The 18,155-nt window shown below is 45.4% G+C and overlaps 10 non-coding genes across 10 annotated transcripts; all 10 read right to left on the reverse strand.

Annotated features, from left to right (window-relative positions):
- Window positions 1–723: 723 nt before the first annotated feature.
- Window positions 724–796, reverse strand: trnaf-gaa (transfer RNA phenylalanine (anticodon GAA)). The gene has a single exon. It is a non-coding gene; the product is annotated as a tRNA-Phe (tRNA).
- Window positions 797–5,479: 4,683 nt separating this feature from the next.
- On the reverse strand, window positions 5,480–5,552 carry trnaf-gaa (transfer RNA phenylalanine (anticodon GAA)). Its single transcript has one exon. It is a non-coding gene; the product is annotated as a tRNA-Phe (tRNA).
- A 721-nt stretch (window positions 5,553–6,273) lies between these two features.
- trnaf-gaa (transfer RNA phenylalanine (anticodon GAA)) lies at window positions 6,274–6,346 on the reverse strand. The gene has a single exon. It is a non-coding gene; the product is annotated as a tRNA-Phe (tRNA).
- Window positions 6,347–6,425: 79 nt separating this feature from the next.
- On the reverse strand, window positions 6,426–6,499 carry trnai-aau (transfer RNA isoleucine (anticodon AAU)). Its single transcript has one exon. It is a non-coding gene; the product is annotated as a tRNA-Ile (tRNA).
- Window positions 6,500–9,033: 2,534 nt separating this feature from the next.
- trnaf-gaa (transfer RNA phenylalanine (anticodon GAA)) lies at window positions 9,034–9,106 on the reverse strand. Its single transcript has one exon. It is a non-coding gene; the product is annotated as a tRNA-Phe (tRNA).
- Window positions 9,107–9,987: 881 nt separating this feature from the next.
- trnai-aau (transfer RNA isoleucine (anticodon AAU)) lies at window positions 9,988–10,061 on the reverse strand. Its single transcript has one exon. It is a non-coding gene; the product is annotated as a tRNA-Ile (tRNA).
- A 949-nt stretch (window positions 10,062–11,010) lies between these two features.
- trnaf-gaa (transfer RNA phenylalanine (anticodon GAA)) lies at window positions 11,011–11,083 on the reverse strand. The gene has a single exon. It is a non-coding gene; the product is annotated as a tRNA-Phe (tRNA).
- An 881-nt stretch (window positions 11,084–11,964) lies between these two features.
- Window positions 11,965–12,038, reverse strand: trnai-aau (transfer RNA isoleucine (anticodon AAU)). Its single transcript has one exon. It is a non-coding gene; the product is annotated as a tRNA-Ile (tRNA).
- Window positions 12,039–12,987: 949 nt separating this feature from the next.
- Window positions 12,988–13,060, reverse strand: trnaf-gaa (transfer RNA phenylalanine (anticodon GAA)). Its single transcript has one exon. It is a non-coding gene; the product is annotated as a tRNA-Phe (tRNA).
- Window positions 13,061–13,791: 731 nt separating this feature from the next.
- On the reverse strand, window positions 13,792–13,864 carry trnaf-gaa (transfer RNA phenylalanine (anticodon GAA)). The gene has a single exon. It is a non-coding gene; the product is annotated as a tRNA-Phe (tRNA).
- Between the last annotated feature and the right edge of the window lie 4,291 nt (window positions 13,865–18,155).

The following is an 18,155-nucleotide window of genomic DNA, read 5'->3' on the forward strand; positions in this document are numbered from 1 at the left end:
AAAAACTCGCCTTGCAGGAAAGTAGCAGAAGGTCCATCCAAGGCGGAGCCGATGTGCTTTGATTTCTGAGTAACTCGTCATTCGGCATGCAGGGCTCCTCACACACTTACTGGAGCAGGACTAGGTAGGGCCTTCAAAAGAAAAGCACGCTATTCTAGGAAATTTGACGACTAAATGGCAGGCAGGGCAAAGAAGCCACCACAGAACAGATGTGATCTTATTTTTTCTTTTTTGACCACGTCTAAAATGTTCAATTTTGATTGTGAAAAGGAGAATTAGCTCAAACGGTAGAACGCTCGCTTTGCATGCATGCGAGAGGTAGCTGGATTGATGCCTGCATTCTCCACTTCAATTTTTATGCCTTTCACACTGGCTTTTATTGCAAAGCTGGTTGCACCTGGAGGGTTTAGAGCAAATTTCCTTACGTCAGCTTTGCCGGTTCTGTGTAGTACTAATCATTGCAATTTTTCAGAAGCGCTATCAAGTCACAGTTTTGATTTATTCTATGGCGCGTCCGCAGTGGGAAATCAAAGCACTAAATATGTAGCAGAGTGCTGTCGATTAGGCCATAGGAATCATCAACAGAAACGATGTGACCACCTGGGAGAAAGATAGCGTTTTGGTCAAATATAAGCAGGTGGACTTAAGGGTGAAGCAGCTAGGCTATTTGGGTGACTTTCATTCAACTGTCCCTGTGCCCAAAACAGAACAAAAACATTGCTTTGCCGAAACCCGGTATCGAACCAGGGACCTTTAGATCTTCAGTCTAACGCTCTCCCAACTGAGCTATTTCAGCTGCCATAACACAGCTTTCCTGCAGCAGGGATGTCTGTGAGACCAAGCTGAGCCCTTAAGTGCATCTGAGGCATAAAACAGTAAAAATTTGGCCAGTGCAGAGCTCCTGACACATTTACTGGAGCAGGACTAGGTAGGGCCTTCAAAAGAAAAGCACGCTATTCTAGGCAATTTGATGACTAAATGGCAGGCAGGGCAAAGAAGCCACCACAGAACAGATGTGATCTTATTTTTTCTTTTTTGACCACGTGTAAAATGTTCAAGTTTGATTGTGAAAAGGGGAATTAGCTCAAATGGTAGAACGCACGCTTTGCATGCATGCGAGAGGTAGCTGGATCGATGCCTGCATTCTCCACTTCTGTTTTCATGCCTTTCACACTGGCTTTTATTGCAAAGCTGGTTGCACCTGGAGGGTTTAGAGTGAATTTCCTTACGTCAGCTTTGCCGGTTCTGTGTAGTACTAATCATTGCAATCCTTCAGAAGCCCTATCAAGTCACAGTTTTCTTTGATTCGATGGCGCGTTTGCAGTGGGAAATCAAAGCGCTAAATATATAGCAGAGTGCTGTCGATTAGGCCATAGGAATCATCACCAGAAGCGATGTGACCACCTGGGAGGAAGATAGCGTTTTGGTCAAATGGAAGCAGGTGGACTTAAGGGTGAAGCGGCTAGGCTTTTTGGGTGACTTTCATTCAACTGTCCCTGTGCCCAAAACAGATCAACAACTTTGCTTTCCCGAAACCCGGGATCAAACAAGGGACCTTTAGATCTTCAGTCTAACTCTCTCCCAACTGAGCTTTCCTGCAGCAGGGATGTCTGTGAGACCAAGCTGAGCCCTTAAAAGCATCTGAGGCATAAAAGAGTAAAAATTTGGCCAGTGCAGGGCTCCTGACACATATACTGGAGCAAGACTAGGTAGGGCCTTCAAAAGAAAAGCACGCTATTCTAGGCAATTTGACGACTAAATGTCAGGCAGGGCAAAGAAGCCACCACAGAACAGATGTGATCTTATTTTTTCTTTTTTGACCACGTGTAAAATGTTCAAGTTTGATTGTGAAAAGGGGAATTAGCTCAAATGGTAGAACGCTCGCTTTGCATGCAAGCGAGAGGTAGCTGGATCGATGCCTGCATTCTCCACTTCTCTTTTCATGCCTTTCACACTGGCTTTTATTGCAAAGCTGGTTGCACCTGGAGGGTTTAGAGCGAATTTTCTTACGTCAGCTTTGCCGGTTCTGTGTAGTACTAATCATTGCAATCCTTCAGAAGCCCTATCAAGTCACAGTTTTCTTTGATTCGATGCCGCGTCCGCAGTGGGAAATCAAAGCGCTAAATATATAGCAGAGTGCTGTCGATTAGGCCATAGGAATCATCACCAGAAGCGATGTGACCACCTGGGAGGAAGATAGCATTTTGGTCAAATGGAAGCAGGTGGACTTAAGGGTGAAGCAGCTAGGCTTTTTGGGTGACTTTCATTCAACTGTCCCTGTGCCCAAAACAGATCAACAACATTGCTTTGCCGAATCCCGGGATCGAACAAGGGACCTTTAGATCTTCAGTCTAACTCTCTCCCAACTGAGCTATTTCTGCTGCCATAACACAGCCTTCCTGCAGCAGGGATGTCTGTGAGACCAAGCTGAGCCCTTAAGTGCATCTGAGGCATAAAACAGTAAAAATTTGGCCAGTGCAGAGCTCCTGACACATTTACTGGAGCAGGACTAGGTAGGGCCTTCAAAAGAAAAGCACGCTATTCTAGGCAATTTGATGACTAAATGGCAGGCAGGGCAAAGAAGCCACCACAGAACAGATGTGATCTTATTTTTTCTTTTTTGACCACGTGTAAAATGTTCAAGTTTGATTGTGAAAAGGGGAATTAGCTCAAATGGTAGAACGCACGCTTTGCATGCATGCGAGAGGTAGCTGGATCGATGCCTGCATTCTCCACTTCTGTTTTCATGCCTTTCACACTGGCTTTTATTGCAAAGCTGGTTGCACCTGGAGGGTTTAGAGTGAATTTCCTTACGTCAGCTTTGCCGGTTCTGTGTAGTACTAATCATTGCAATCCTTCAGAAGCCCTATCAAGTCACAGTTTTCTTTGATTCGATGGCGCGTTTGCAGTGGGAAATCAAAGCGCTAAATATATAGCAGAGTGCTGTCGATTAGGCCATAGGAATCATCACCAGAAGCGATGTGACCACCTGGGAGGAAGATAGCGTTTTGGTCAAATGGAAGCAGGTGGACTTAAGGGTGAAGCGGCTAGGCTTTTTGGGTGACTTTCATTCAACTGTCCCTGTGCCCAAAACAGATCAACAACTTTGCTTTCCCGAAACCCGGGATCAAACAAGGGACCTTTAGATCTTCAGTCTAACTCTCTCCCAACTGAGCTTTCCTGCAGCAGGGATGTCTGTGAGACCAAGCTGAGCCCTTAAAAGCATCTGAGGCATAAAAGAGTAAAAATTTGGCCAGTGCAGGGCTCCTGACACATATACTGGAGCAAGGACTAGGTAGGGCCTTCAAAAGAAAAGCACGCTATTCTAGGCAATTTGACGACTAAATGTCAGGCAGGGCAAAGAAGCCACCACAGAACAGATGTGATCTTATTTTTTCTTTTTTGACCACGTGTAAAATGTTCAAGTTTGATTGTGAAAAGGGGAATTAGCTCAAATGGTAGAACGCTCGCTTTGCATGCAAGCGAGAGGTAGCTGGATCGATGCCTGCATTCTCCACTTCTCTTTTCATGCCTTTCACACTGGCTTTTATTGCAAAGCTGGTTGCACCTGGAGGGTTTAGAGCGAATTTTCTTACGTCAGCTTTGCTGGTTCTGTGTAGTACTAATCATTGCAATCCTTCAGAAGCCCTATCAAGTCACAGTTTTCTTTGATTCGATGCCGCGTCCGCAGTGGGAAATCAAAGCGCTAAATATATAGCAGAGTGCTGTCGATTAGGCCATAGGAATCATCACCAGAAGCGATGTGACCACCTGGGAGGAAGATAGCATTTTGGTCAAATGGAAGCAGGTGGACTTAAGGGTGAAGCAGCTAGGCTTTTTGGGTGACTTTCATTCAACTGTCCCTGTGCCCAAAACAGATCAACAACATTGCTTTGCCGAATCCCGGGATCGAACAAGGGACTTTTAGATCTTCAGTCTAACCCTCTCCCAACTGAGCTATTTCTGCTGCCATAACACAGCCTTCCTGCAGCAGGGATGTCTGTGAGACCAAGCTGAGCCCTTAAGTGCATCTGAGGCATAAAACAGTAAAAATTTGGCCAGTGCAGAGCTCCTGACACATTTACTGGAGCAGGACTAGGTAGGGCCTTCAAAAGAAAAGCACGCTATTCTAGGCAATTTGATGACTAAATGGCAGGCAGGGCAAAGAAGCCACCACAAAACAGATGTGATCTTATTTTTTCTTTTTTGACCACGTGTAAAATGTTCAAGTTTGATCGTGAAAAGGGGAATTAGCTCAAATGGTAGAACGCACGCTTTGCATGCATGCGAGAGGTAGCTGGATCGATGCCTGCATTCTCCACTTCTGTTTTCATGCCTTTCACACTGGCTTTCATTGCAAAGCTGGTTGCACCTGGAGGGTTTAGAGTGAATTTCCTTACGTCAGCTTTGCCGGTTCTGTGTAGTACTAATCATTGCAATCCTTCAGAAGCCCTATCAAGTCACAGTTTTCTTTGATTCGATGGCGCGTTTGCAGTGGGAAATCAAAGCGCTAAATATATAGCAGAGTGCTGTCGATTAGGCCATAGGAATCATCACCAGAAGCGATGTGACCACCTGGGAGGAAGATAGCGTTTTGGTCAAATGGAAGCAGGTGGACTTAAGGGTGATGCGGCTAGGCTTTTTGGGTGACTTTCATTCAACTGTCCCTGTGCCCAAAACAGATCAACAACATTGCTTTCCCGAAACCCGGGATCAAACAAGGGACCTTTAGATCTTCAGTCTAACTCTCTCCCAACTGAGCTTTCCTGCAGCAGGGATGTCTGTGAGACCAAGCTGAGCCCTTAAGTGCATCTGAGGCATAAGAGAGTAAAAATTTGGCCAGTGCAGGGCTCCTGACACATTTACTGGAGCAGGACTAGGTAGGGCCTTCAAAAGAAAAGCACGCTATTCTAGGCAATTTGACGACTAAATGGCAGGCAGGGCAAAGAAGCCACCACAGAACAGATGTGATCTTATTTTTTATTTTTTGACCACGTGTAAAATGTTCAAGTTTGCTTGTGAAAAGGGGAATTAGCTCAAATGGTAGAACGCTCGCTTTGCATGCAAGCGAGAGGTAGCTGGATCGATGTCTGCATTCTCCACTTCTCTTTTCATGCCTTTCACACTGGCTTTTATTGCAAAGCTGGTTGCACCTGGAGGGTTTAGAGCGAATTTTCTTACGTCAGCTTTGCCGGTTCTGTGTAGTACTAATCATTGCAATCCTTCAGAAGCCCTATCAAGTCACAGTTTTCTTTGATTCGATGCCGCGTCCGCAGTGGGAAATCAAAGCGCTAAATATATAGCAGAGTGCTGTCGATTAGGCCATGGGAATCATCAACAGAAACGATGTGACCACCTGGGAGGAAGATAGCGTTTTGGTCAAATATAAGCAGGTGGACTTAAGGGTGAAGCAGCTAGGCTATTTGGGTGACTTTCATTCAACTGTCCCTGTGCCCAAAACAGAACAATAACATTGCTTTGCCGAAACCCGGGATCGAACCAGGGACCTTTAGATCTTCAGTCTAACGCTCTCCCAACTGAGCTATTTCGGCTGCCATAACACAGATTTCCTGCAGCAGGGATGTCTGTGAGACCAAGCTGAGCCCTTAAGTGCATCTGAGGCATAAGAGAGTAAAAATTTGGCCAGTGCAGGGCTCCTCACACATTTACTGGAGCAGGACTAGGTAGGGCCTTCAAAAGAAAAGCACGCTATTCTAGGCAATTTGACGACTAAATGGCAGGCAGGGCAAAGAAGCCACCACAGAACAGATGTGATCTTATTTTTTCTTTTTTGACCACGTCTAAAATGTTCAAGGTTGATTGTGAAAAGGGGTTTTAGCTCAAATTGTAGAACGCTCAATTTGCATGTATGCGAGAGGAAGCTGGATCGATACCTGCATTCTCCATTTCTGTTTTCATGCCTTTCACTCTGCCTTTTATTGCAAAGCTGGTTGCACCTGGAGGGTTTAGAGCGAATTTCCTTACGTCAGCTTTGCCGGTTCTGTGTAGTACTAATCATTGCAATCCTTCAGAAGCCCTATCAAGTCACAGTTTTCTTTTATTCGATGGCGCGTCCGCAGTGGGAAATCAAAGCACTAAATATATAGCAGAGTGCTGTCGATTAGGCCATAGGAATCATCACCAGAAGCGATGTGACCACCTGGGAGGAAGATAGTGTTTTGGTCAAATGGAAGCTGGTGGACTTAAGCGTGAAGCGGCTAGGCTTTTTGGGTGACTTTCATTCATGCCCAAAACAGAACAACAACATTGTTTTGCCAAAACCCAGGATCGAACCAGGGCCCTTTAGATCTTCAGTCTAACGCTCTCCCAACTGAGCTATATCGGCTGCCATAACACAGCTTTCCTGCAGCAGGGATGTCTGTGAGACCAAGCTGAGCCCTTAAATGCATCTGAGAGTAAAAATTTGGCCAGTAGGGGGATCGAACCCGCGACCTTGGCATTATTAGCACCACGCTCTAACCAACTGAGCTAACCGGCCGTTTTCTTGCTACTGTGCTGGAAAACCCAAAGTTAGTGTCATTCTATGGCCTTCAAGGGAACAGGATGCTGTTTTACCTTTTTTTGTGCGGTGCTGGCAAAATAAAAACAAGGTACCACCGAGATTTGAACTCTGATCACTGGATTCAGAGTCCAGAGTGCCAACCATTACACCAAGGAACCTCAAGATGATGTAGAGCTGCTGCCCGACATGAAGATGATGAATTAAAAAACTTGCCTTGCAGGAAAGTAGCAGAAGGTCCATCCAAGGCGGAGCCGATGTGCATTGATTTCTGAGTAACTCGTCATTCGGCATGCAGGGCTCCTCACACATTTACTGGAGCAGGACTAGGTAGGGCCTTCAAAAGAAAAGCACGCTATTCTAGGCAATTTGATGACTAAATGGCAGGCAGGGCAAAGAAGCCACCACAAAACAGATGTGATCTTATTTTTTCTTTTTTGACCACGTGTAAAATGTTCAAGTTTGGTTGTGAAAAGGGGAATTAGCTCAAATGGTAGAACGCACGCTTTGCATGCATGCGAGAGGTAGCTGGATCGATGCCTGCATTCTCCACTTCTGTTTTCATGCCTTTCACACTGGCTTTTATTGCAAAGCTGGTTGCACCTGGAGGGTTTAGAGTGAATTTCCTTACGTCAGCTTTGCCGGTTCTGTGTAGTACTAATCATTGCAATCCTTCAGAAGCCCTATCAAGTCACAGTTTTCTTTGATTCGATGCCGCGTCCGCAGTGGGAAATCAAAGCGCTAAATATATAGCAGAGTGCTGTCGATTAGGCCATAGGAATCATCACCAGAAGCGATGTGACCACCTGGGAGGAAGATAGCATTTTGGTCAAATGGAAGCAGGTGGACTTAAGGGTGAAGCAGCTAGGCTTTTTGGGTGACTTTCATTCAACTGTCCCTGTGCCCAAAACAGATCAACAACATTGCTTTGCCGAATCCCGGGATCGAACAAGGGACCTTTAGATCTTCAGTCTAACTCTCTCCCAACTGAGCTATTTCTGCTGCCATAACACAGCCTTCCTGCAGCAGGGATGTCTGTGAGACCAAGCTGAGCCCTTAAGTGCATCTGAGGCATAAAACAGTAAAAATTTGGCCAGTGCAGAGCTCCTGACACATTTACTGGAGCAGGACTAGGTAGGGCCTTCAAAAGAAAAGCACGCTATTCTAGGCAATTTGATGACTAAATGGCAGGCAGGGCAAAGAAGCCACCACAAAACAGATGCGATCTTATTTTTTCTTTTTTGACCACGTGTAAAATGTTCAAGTTTGATTGTGAAAAGGGGAATTAGCTCAAATGGTAGAACGCACGCTTTGCATGCATGCGAGAGGTAGCTGGATCGATGCCTGCATTCTCCACTTCTGTTTTCATGCCTTTCACACTGGCTTTCATTGCAAAGCTGGTTGCACCTGGAGGGTTTAGAGTGAATTTCCTTACGTCAGCTTTGCCGGTTCTGTGTAGTACTAATCATTGCAATCCTTCAGAAGCCCTATCAAGTCACAGTTTTCTTTGATTCGATGGCGCGTTTGCAGTGGGAAATCAAAGCGCTAAATATATAGCAGAGTGCTGTCGATTAGGCCATAGGAATCATCACCAGAAGCGATGTGACCACCTGGGAGGAAGATAGCGTTTTGGTCAAATGGAAGCAGGTGGACTTAAGGGTGAAGCGGCTAGGCTTTTTGGGTGACTTTCATTCAACTGTCCCTGTGCCCAAAACAGATCAACAACATTGCTTTCCCGAAACCCGGGATCAAACAAGGGACCTTTAGATCTTCAGTCTAACTCTCTCCCAACTGAGCTTTCCTGCAGCAGGGATGTCTGTGAGACCAAGCTGAGCCCTTAAGTGCATCTGAGGCATAAAAGAGTAAAAATTTGGCCAGTGCAGGGCTCCTGACACATTTACTGGAGCAGGACTAGGTAGGGACTTCAAAAGAAAAGCACGCTATTCTAGGCAATTTGACGACTAAATGGCAGGCAGGGCAAAGAAGCCACCACAGAACAGATGTGATCTTATTTTTTCTTTTTGACCACGTCTAAAATGTTCAATTTTGATTTTGAAAAGTGGAATTAGCTCAAATGGTAGAACACTCGCTTTGCATGCATGCGAGAGGTAGCTGCATCGATGCCTGCATTCTCCACTTCTGTTTTCATGCCTTTCACACTGGCTTTTATTGCAAAGCTGGTTGCACCTGGAGGGTTTAGAGCGAATTTCCTTACGTCAGCTTTGCCGGTTCTGTGTAGTACTAATCATTGCAATCCTTCAGAAGCCCTATCAAGTCACAGTTTTCTTTTATTCGATGGCGCGTCCGCAGTGGGAAATCAAAACACTAAATATATAGCAGAGTGCTGTCGATTAGGCCATAGGAATCATCACCAGAAGCGATGTGACCACCTGGGAGGAAGATAGCGTTTTGGTCAAATGGAAGCAGGTGGACTTAAGGGTGAAGCGGCTAGGCTTTTTGGGTGACTTTCATTCAACTGTCCCTGTGCCCAAAACAGAACAACAACATTGCTTTGCCGAAACCCGGGATTGAACCAGGGACCTTTAGATCTTCAGTTTAACGCTCTCCCAACTGAGCTATTTCTGCTGCCATAACACAGCTTTCCTGCAGCAGGGATGTCTGTGAGACCAAGCTGAGCCCTTAAAAGCATCTGAGGCATAAGAGAGTAAAAATTTGGCCAGTGCAGGGCTCCTGACACATTTACTGGAGCAGGACTAGGTAGGGCCTTCAAAAGAAAAGCACACAAGTCTAGGCAATTTGACGACTAAATGGCAGGCAGGGCAAAGAAGCCACCACAGAACAGATGTGATCTTATTTTTTCTTTTTTGACCATGTCTAAAATGTTCAATTTTGAATGTGAAATGGGGAATTATCTCAAATGGTAGGACGCTCGCTTTGCATGCATGCAAGAGGTAGCTGGATCGATGCCTGCAATCTCCACATCTGTTTTCATGCCTTTCACACTGGCTTTTATTGCAAAGATGGTTGCACCTGGAGGGTTTAGAGCGAATTTCCTTACGTCAGCTTTGCCGGTTCTGTGTAGTACTAATCATTGCAATCCTTCAGAAGCCCTATCAAGTCACAGTTTTCTTTTATTCGATGGCGCGTCCGCAGTGGAAAATCAAAGCACTAAATATATAGCAGAGTGCCGTCGATTAGGCCTTAGGAATCATCAACAGAAACGATGTGACCACCTGGGAGGAAGATAGCGTTTTGGTGAAATATAAGCAGGTGGACTTAAGGGTGAAGCGGCTAGGCTTTTTGGGTGACTTTCATTCAACTGTCCCTGTGCCCAAAACAGATCAACAACATTGCTTTGCCGAAACCCGGGATCGAACAAGGGAACTTTTGAACTTCAGTCTAACTCTGCCAACTGAGCTATTTCGGCTGCCATAACACAGCTTTCCTGCAGCAGGGATGTCTGTGAGACCAAGCTGAGCCCTTAAGTGCATCTGAGAGTAAAAATTTGGCCAGTAGGGGGATCAAACCCGTGACCTTGGCGTTATTAGCACCACGCTCTAACCAACTGAGCTAACCGGCCGTTTTCTTACTACTGTGCTGGAAAACCCAAAGTTAGTGTCATTATATGGCCTTCAAGGGAACAGGATGCTATTTTACCTTTTTTTGTGCGGTGCTGGCAAAATAAAAACAAGGTACCACCGAGATTTGAACTCTGATCACTGGATTCAGAGTCCAGAGTGCCAACCATTACACCATGGAACCTCAAGATGATGTAGAGCTGCTGCCCGACATGAAGATGATGAATTAAAAAACTCGCCTTGCAGGAAAGTAGCAGAAGGTCCATCCAAGGCGGAGCCGATGTGCATTGATTTCTGAGTAACTCGTCATTCGGCATGCAGGGCTCCTCACACATTTACTGGAGCAGGACTAGGTAGGGACTTCAAAAGAAAAGCACGCTATTCTAGGCAATTTGACGACTAAATGGCAGGCAGGGCAAAGAAGCCACCACAGAACAGATGTGATCTTATTTTTTCTTTTTGACCACGTCTAAAATGTTCAATTTTGATTTTGAAAAGTGGAATTAGCTCAAATGGTAGAACACTCGCTTTGCATGCATGCGAGAGGTAGCTGCATCGATGCCTGCATTCTCCACTTCTGTTTTCATGCCTTTCACACTGGCTTTTATTGCAAAGCTGGTTGCACCTGGAGGGTTTAGAGCGAATTTCCTTACGTCAGCTTTGCCGGTTCTGTGTAGTACTAATCATTGCAATCCTTCAGAAGCCCTATCAAGTCACAGTTTTCTTTTATTCGATGGCGTGTCCGCAGTGGGAAATCAAAACACTAAATATATAGCAGAGTGCTGTCGATTAGGCCATAGGAATCATCACCAGAAGCGATGTGACCACCTGGAAGGAAGATAGCGTTTTGGTCAAATGGAAGCAGGTGGACTTAAGGGTGAAGCGGCTAGGCTTTTTGGGTGACTTTCATTCTACTGTCCCTGTGCCCAAAACAGAACAACAACATTGCTTTGCCGAAACCCGGGATTGAACCAGGGACCTTTAGATCTTCAGTTTAACGCTCTCCCAACTGAGCTATTTCTGCTGCCATAACACAGCTTTCCTGCAGCAGGGATGTCTGTGAGAACAAGCTGAGCCCTTAAAAGCATCTGAGGCATAAGAGAGTAAAAATTTGGCCAGTGCAGGGCTCCTGACACATTTACTGGAGCAGGACTAGGTAGGGCCTTCAAAAGAAAAGCACACAAGTCTAGGCAATTTGACGACTAAATGGCAGGCAGGGCAAAGAAGCCACCACAGAACAGATGTGATCTTATTTTTTCTTTTTTGACAATGTCTAAAATGTTCAATTTTGAATGTGAAATGGGGAATTATCTCAAATGGTAGGACGCTCGCTTTGCATGCATGCAAGAGGTAGCTGGATCGATGCCTGCAATCTCCACATCTGTTTTCATGCCTTTCACACTGGCTTTTATTGCAAAGATGGTTGCACCTGGAGGGTTTAGAGCGAATTTCCTTACGTCAACTTTGCCGGTTCTGTGTAGTACTAATCATTGCAATCCTTCAGAAGCCCTATCAAGTCACAGTTTTCTTTTATTCGATGGCGCGTCCGCAGTGGGAAATCAAAGCGCTAAATATATAGCAGAGTGCTGTCGATTAGGCCACAGGAATCATCAACAGAAACGATGTGACCACCTGGGAGGAAGATAGCGTTTTGGTGAAATATAAGCAGGTGGACTTAAGGGTGAAGCGGCTAGGCTTTTTGGGTGACTTTCATTCAACTGTCCCTGTGCCCAAAACAGATCAACAACATTGCTTTGCCGAAACCCGGGATCGAACAAGGGAACTTTTGAACTTCAGTCTAACTCTGCCAACTGAGCTATTTCGGCTGCCATAACACAGCTTTCCTGCAGCAGGGATGTCTGTGAGACCAAGCTGAGCCCTTAAGTGCATCTGAGAGTAAAAATTTGGCCAGTAGGGGGATCAAACCCGTGACCTTGGCGTTATTAGCACCACGCTCTAACCAACTGAGCTAACCGGCCGTTTTCTTACTACTGTGCTGGAAAACCCAAAGTTAGTGTCATTATATGGCCTTCAAGGGAACAGGATGCTATTTTACCTTTTTTTGTGCGGTGCTGGCAAAATAAAAACAAGGTACCACCGAGATTTGAACTCTGATCACTGGATTCAGAGTCCAGAGTGCCAACCATTACACCATGGAACCTCAAGATGATGTAGAGCTGCTGCCCGACATGAAGATGATGAATTAAAAAACTCGCCTTGCAGGAAAGTAGCAGAAGGTCCATCCAAGGCGGAGCCGATGTGCATTGATTTCTGAGTAACTCGTCATTCGGCATGCAGGGCTCCTCACACATTTACTGGAGCAGGACTAGGTAGGGCCTTCAAAAGAAAAGCACGCTATTGTAGGCAATTTGACGACTAAATGGCAGGCAGGGCAAAGAAGCCACCACAGAACAGATGTGATCTTATTTTTTCTTTTTGACCACGTCTAAAATGTTCAATTTTGATTTTGAAAAGTGGAATTAGCTCAAATGATAGAACACTCGCTTTGCATGCATGCGAGAGGTAGCTGCATCGATGCCTGCATTCTCCACTTCTGTTTTCATGCCTTTCACACTGGCTTTTATTGCAAAGCTGGTTGCACCTGGAGGGTTTAGAGCGAATTTCCTTACGTCAGCTTTGCCGGTTCTGTGTAGTACTAATCATTGCAATCCTTCAGAAGCCCTATCAAGTCACAGTTTTCTTTTATTCGATGGCGCGTCCGCAGTGGGAAATCAAAACACTAAATATATAGCAGAGTGCTGTCGATTAGGCCATAGGAATCATCACCAGAAGCGATGTGACCACCTGGAAGGAAGATAGCGTTTTGGTCAAATGGAAGCAGGTGGACTTAAGGGTGAAGCGGCTAGGCTTTTTGGGTGACTTTCATTCTACTGTCCCTGTGCCCAAAACAGAACAACAACATTGCTTTGCCGAAACCCGGGATTGAACCAGGGACCTTTAGATCTTCAGTCTAACGCTCTCCCAACTGAGCTATTTCTGCTGCCTTAACACAGCTTTCCTGCAGCAGGGATGTCTGTGAGACCAAGCTGAGCCCTTAAAAGCATCTGAGGCATAAGAGAGTAAAAATTTGGCCAGTGCAGGGCTCCTGACACATTTACTGGAGCAGGACTAGGTAGGGCCTTCAAAAGAAAAGCACACAAGTCTAGGCAATTTGACGACTAAATGGCAGGCAGGGCAAAGAAGCCACCACAGAACAGATGTGATCTTATTTTTTCTTTTTTGACAATGTCTAAAATGTTCAATTTTGAATGTGAAATGGGGAATTATCTCAAATGGTAGGACGCTCGCTTTGCATGCATGCGAGAGGTAGCTGCATCGATGCCTGCATTCTCCACTTCTGTTTTCATGCCTTTCACACTGGCTTTTATTGCAAAGCTGGTTGCACCTGGAGGGTTTAGAGCGAATTTCCTTACGTCAGCTTTGCCGGTTCTGTGTAGTACTAATCATTGCAATCCTTCAGAAGCCCTATCAAGTCACAGTTTTCTTTTATTCGATGGCGCGTCCGCAGTGGGAAATCAAAACACTAAATATATAGCAGAGTGCTGTCGATTAGGCCATAGGAATCATCACCAGAAGCGATGTGACCACCTAGAAGGAAGATAGCGTTTTGGTCAAATGGAAGCAGGTGGACTTAAGGGTGAAGCGGCTAGGCTTTTTGGGTGACTTTCATTCTACTGTCCCTGTGCCCAAAACAGAACAACAACATTGCTTTGCCGAAACCCGGGATTGAACCAGGGACCTTTAGATCTTCAGTCTAACGCTCTCCCAACTGAGCTATTTCTGCTGCCTTAACACAGCTTTCCTGCAGCAGGGATGTCTGTGAGACCAAGCTGAGCCCTTAAAAGCATCTGAGGCATAAGAGAGTAAAAATTTGGCCAGTGCAGGGCTCCTGACACATTTACTGGAGCAGGACTAGGTAGGGCCTTCAAAAGAAAAGCACACAAGTCTAGGCAATTTGACGACTAAATGGCAGGCAGGGCAAAGAAGCCACCACAGAACAGATGTGATCTTATTTTTTCTTTTTTGACAATGTCTAAAATGTTCAATTTTGAATGTGAAATGGGGAATTATCTCAAATGGTAGGACGCTCGCTTTGCATGCATGCAAGAGGTAGCTGGATCGATGCCTGCATTCTCCACATCTGTTTTCATGCCTTTCACACTGGCTTTTATTGCAAAGGTGGTTGCACCTGGAGGGTTTAGAGCTGATTTCCTTACGTCAACTTTGCCGGTTCTGTGTAGTACTAATCATTGCAATCCTTCAGAAGCCCTATCAAGTCACAGTTTTCTTTGATTCGATGGCGCGTTTGCAGTGGGAAATCAAAGCGCTAAATATATAGCAGAGTGCTGTCGATTAGGCCATAGGAATCATCACCAGAAGCGATGTGACCACCTGGGAGGAAGATAGCATTTTGGTCAAATGGAAGCAGGTGGACTTAAGGGTGAAGCGGCTAGGCTTTTTGGGTGACTTTCATTCAACTGTCCCTGTGCCCAAAACTGAACAACAATATTGCTTTGCCGGAATCCGGGATCGAACCAGGGACTTTTAGATCTTCAGTCTAACGTTCTCCCAACTGAGCTATTTCTGCTGCCATAACACAGCTTTCCTGCAGCATGGATGTCTGTGAGACCAAGCTGAGCCCTTAAGTGCATCTGAGGCATAAGAGAGTAAAAATTTGGCCAGTGCAGGGCTCCTGACACATTTACTGGAGCAGGACTAGGTAGGGCCTTCAAAAGAAAAGCACGCTATTCTAGGCAATTTGACGACTAAATGGCAGGCAGGGCAAAGAAACCACCACAAAACAGATGTGATCTTATTTTTTTCTTTTTTGACCACGTCTAAAATGTTCAATTTTGATTTTGAAAAGGGGAATTAGCTCAAATGGTAGAACACTCGCTTTGCATGCATGCGAGAGGTAGCTGGATCGATGCCTGCATTCTCCACTTCTGTTTTCATGCGTTTCACACTGGCTTTTATTGCAAAGCTGGTTGCACCTGGAGGGTTTAGAGCGAATTTCCTTACGTCAGCTTTGCCGGTTCTGTGTAGTACTAATCATTGCAATCCTTCAGAAGCCCTATCAAGTCACAGTTTTCTTTTATTCTATGGCGCGTCCGCAGTGGGAAATCAAAGCACTAAATATATAGCAGAGTGCTGTCGATTAGGCCATAGGAATCATCACCAGAAGCGATGTGACCACCTGGGAGGAAGATAGCATTTTGGTCAAGTGGAAGCAGGTGGACTTAAGGGTGAAGCGGCTACGCTTTTTGGGTGACTTTCATTCAACTGTCCCTGTGCCCAAAACAGATCAAAAACATTGCTTTGCCGAAACCCGGGATCGAACAAGTGACCTTTAGATCTTCAGGCTAACTCTCTAACAACTGAGCTATTTCTGCTGCCATAACACAGCTTTCCTGCAGCAGGGATGTCTGTGAGACCAAGCTGAGCCCTTAAGTGCATCTGAGGCATAAAAGAGTAAAAATTTGGCCAGTGCAGGGCTCCTGACACATTTACTGGAGCAGGACTAGGTAGGGCCTTCAAAAGAAAAGCACTCTATACTAGGCAATTTGACGACTAAATCTCAGGCAGGGCAAAGAAGCCACCACAGAACAGATGTGATCTTATTTTTTCTTTTTTCACCACGTCTAAAATGTTCAATTTTGATTGTGAAAAGGGCAATTAGCTCAAATGGTAGAACGCTCAACTTGCATGCATGCGAGAGGTAGCTGGATCGATGCCTGCATTCTCCACTTCTGTTTTCATCCCTTTCACACTGGCTTTTATTGCAAAGCTGGTTGCACCTGGAGGGTTTAGAGCGAATTTCCTTACGTCAGCTTTGCCGGTTCTGTGTAGTACTAATCATTGCAATCCTTCCGAAGCCCTATCAAGTCACAGTTTTCTTTTATTCGAATGCGAGTCCGCAGTGGGAAATCAAAGCGCTAAATATATAGCAGAGTGCTGTCGATTAGGCCATAGGAATCATCAAAAGAAGCGATGTGACCACCTGGGAGGAAGATAGCATTTTGGTCAAATGGAAGCAGGTGGACTTAAGGGTGAAGCGGCTAGGCTTTTTGGGTGACTTTCATTCAACTGTCCCTGTGCCCAAAACAGAACAACAATATTGCTTTGCCGGAATCCGGGATCTAACCAGGTACCTTTAGATCTTCAGTCTAACGTTCTCCCAACTGAACTATTTCTGCTGCCATAACACAGCTTTCCTGCAGCATGGATGTCTGTGAGACCAAGCTGAGCCCTTAAGTGCATCTGAGGCATAAGAGAGTAAAAAATTGGCCAGTGCAGGGCTCCTGACACATTTACTGGAGCAGGACTAGGTAGGGCCTTCAAAAGAAAAGCACACTAGTCTAGGCAATTTGACGACTAAATGGCAGGCAGGGCAAAGAAGCCACCACAGAACAGATGTGATCTTATTTTTTCTTTTTTGACCACGTGTAAAATGTTCAAGTTTGATTGTGAAAAGGGGAATTAGCTCAAATGGTAGAACGCTCGCTTTGCATGCATGTGAGAGGTAGCTGGATCGATGCCTGCATTCTCCATTTCTTTTTTCATGCCTTTCACACTGGCTTTTATTGCAAAGCTGGTTGCACCTGGAGGGTTTAGAGCGAATTTCCTTACGTCAGCTTTGCCGGTTCTGTGTAGTACTAATCATTGCAATCCTTCAGAAGCCCTATCAAGTCACAGTTTTCTTTTATTCGATGGCGCGTCTGCAGTGGGAAATCAAAGCACTAAATATATAGCAGAGTGCTGTCGATTAGGTCATAGGAATCATCACCAGAAGCGATGTGACCACCTGGGAGGAAGATAGCATTTTGGTCAAATGGAAGCAGGTGGACTTAAGGTTGAAGCGGCTAGGCTTTTTGGGTGACTTTCATTCAACTGTCCCTGTGCCCAAAACAGAACAACAACATTGCTTTGCCAAAACCCAGGATCGAACCAGGGACCTTTAGATCTTCAGTCTAACGCTCTCCCAACTGAGCTATTTCGGATGCTATAACACAGCTTTCCTGCTGCAGGGATGTCTGTGAGACCAAGCTGAGCCCTTAAAAGCATCTGAGGCATAAGAGAGTAAAAATTTGGCCAGTGCAGGACTCCTGACACATTTACTGGAGCAGGACTAGGTAGGGCCTTCAAAAGAAAAGCACACTAGTCTAGGCAATTTGACGACTAAATGGCAGGCAGGGCAAAGAAGCCACCACAGAACAGATGTGATCTTATTTTTTCTTTTTTGACCACGTGTAAAATGTTCAAGTTTGATTGTGAAAAGGGGAATAAGCTCAAATGGTAGAACGCTCGCTTTGCATGCATGCGAGAGGTAGCTGGATCGATGCCTCCATTCTCCACTTCTGTTTTCATGCCTTTCACACTGGCTTTTATCGCAAAGCTGGTTGCACCTGGAGGGTTTAGAGCGAATTTCCTTACGTCAGCTTTGCCGGTTCTGTGTAGTACTAATCATTGCAATCCTTCAGAAGCCCTATCAAGTCACAGTTTTCTTTTATTCGATGGCGCGTCCGCAGTGGGAAATCAAAGCGCTAAATATATAGCAGAGTGCTGTCGATTAGGCCATAGGAATCATCACCAGAAGCGATGTGACCACCTGGGAGGAAGATAGCATTTTGGTCAAATGGAAGCAGGTGGACTTAAGGGTGAAGCGGCTAGGCTTTTTGGGTGACTTTCATTCAACTGTCCCGGTGCCCAAAACAGAACAACAACATTGCCGGAACCCGGGATCTAACCAGGGACCTTTAGATCTTCAGTCTAATGTTCTGCCAATTGAGCTATTTCTGCTGCCATAACACTGCTTTCCTGCAGCAGGGATATCTGTGAGACCAAGCTGAGCCCTTAAGTGCATCTGAGGCATAAGAGAGTAAAAATTTGGCCAGTGCAGGGCTCCTGACACATTTACTGGAGCAGGACTAGGTAGGGCCTTTAAAAGAAAAGCACGCTATTCTAGGCAAAGAAGCCACCACAGAACAGATGTGATCTTATTTTTTCTTTTTTGACCACGTGTAAAATGTTCAAGTTTGATTGTGAAAAGGGGAATAAGCTCAAATGGTAGAACG

Source organism: Danio aesculapii, chromosome 5 (assembly GCF_903798145.1).
Source record: "Danio aesculapii chromosome 5, fDanAes4.1, whole genome shotgun sequence".
NCBI classification, from domain to species: domain Eukaryota; kingdom Metazoa; phylum Chordata; class Actinopteri; order Cypriniformes; family Danionidae; genus Danio; species Danio aesculapii.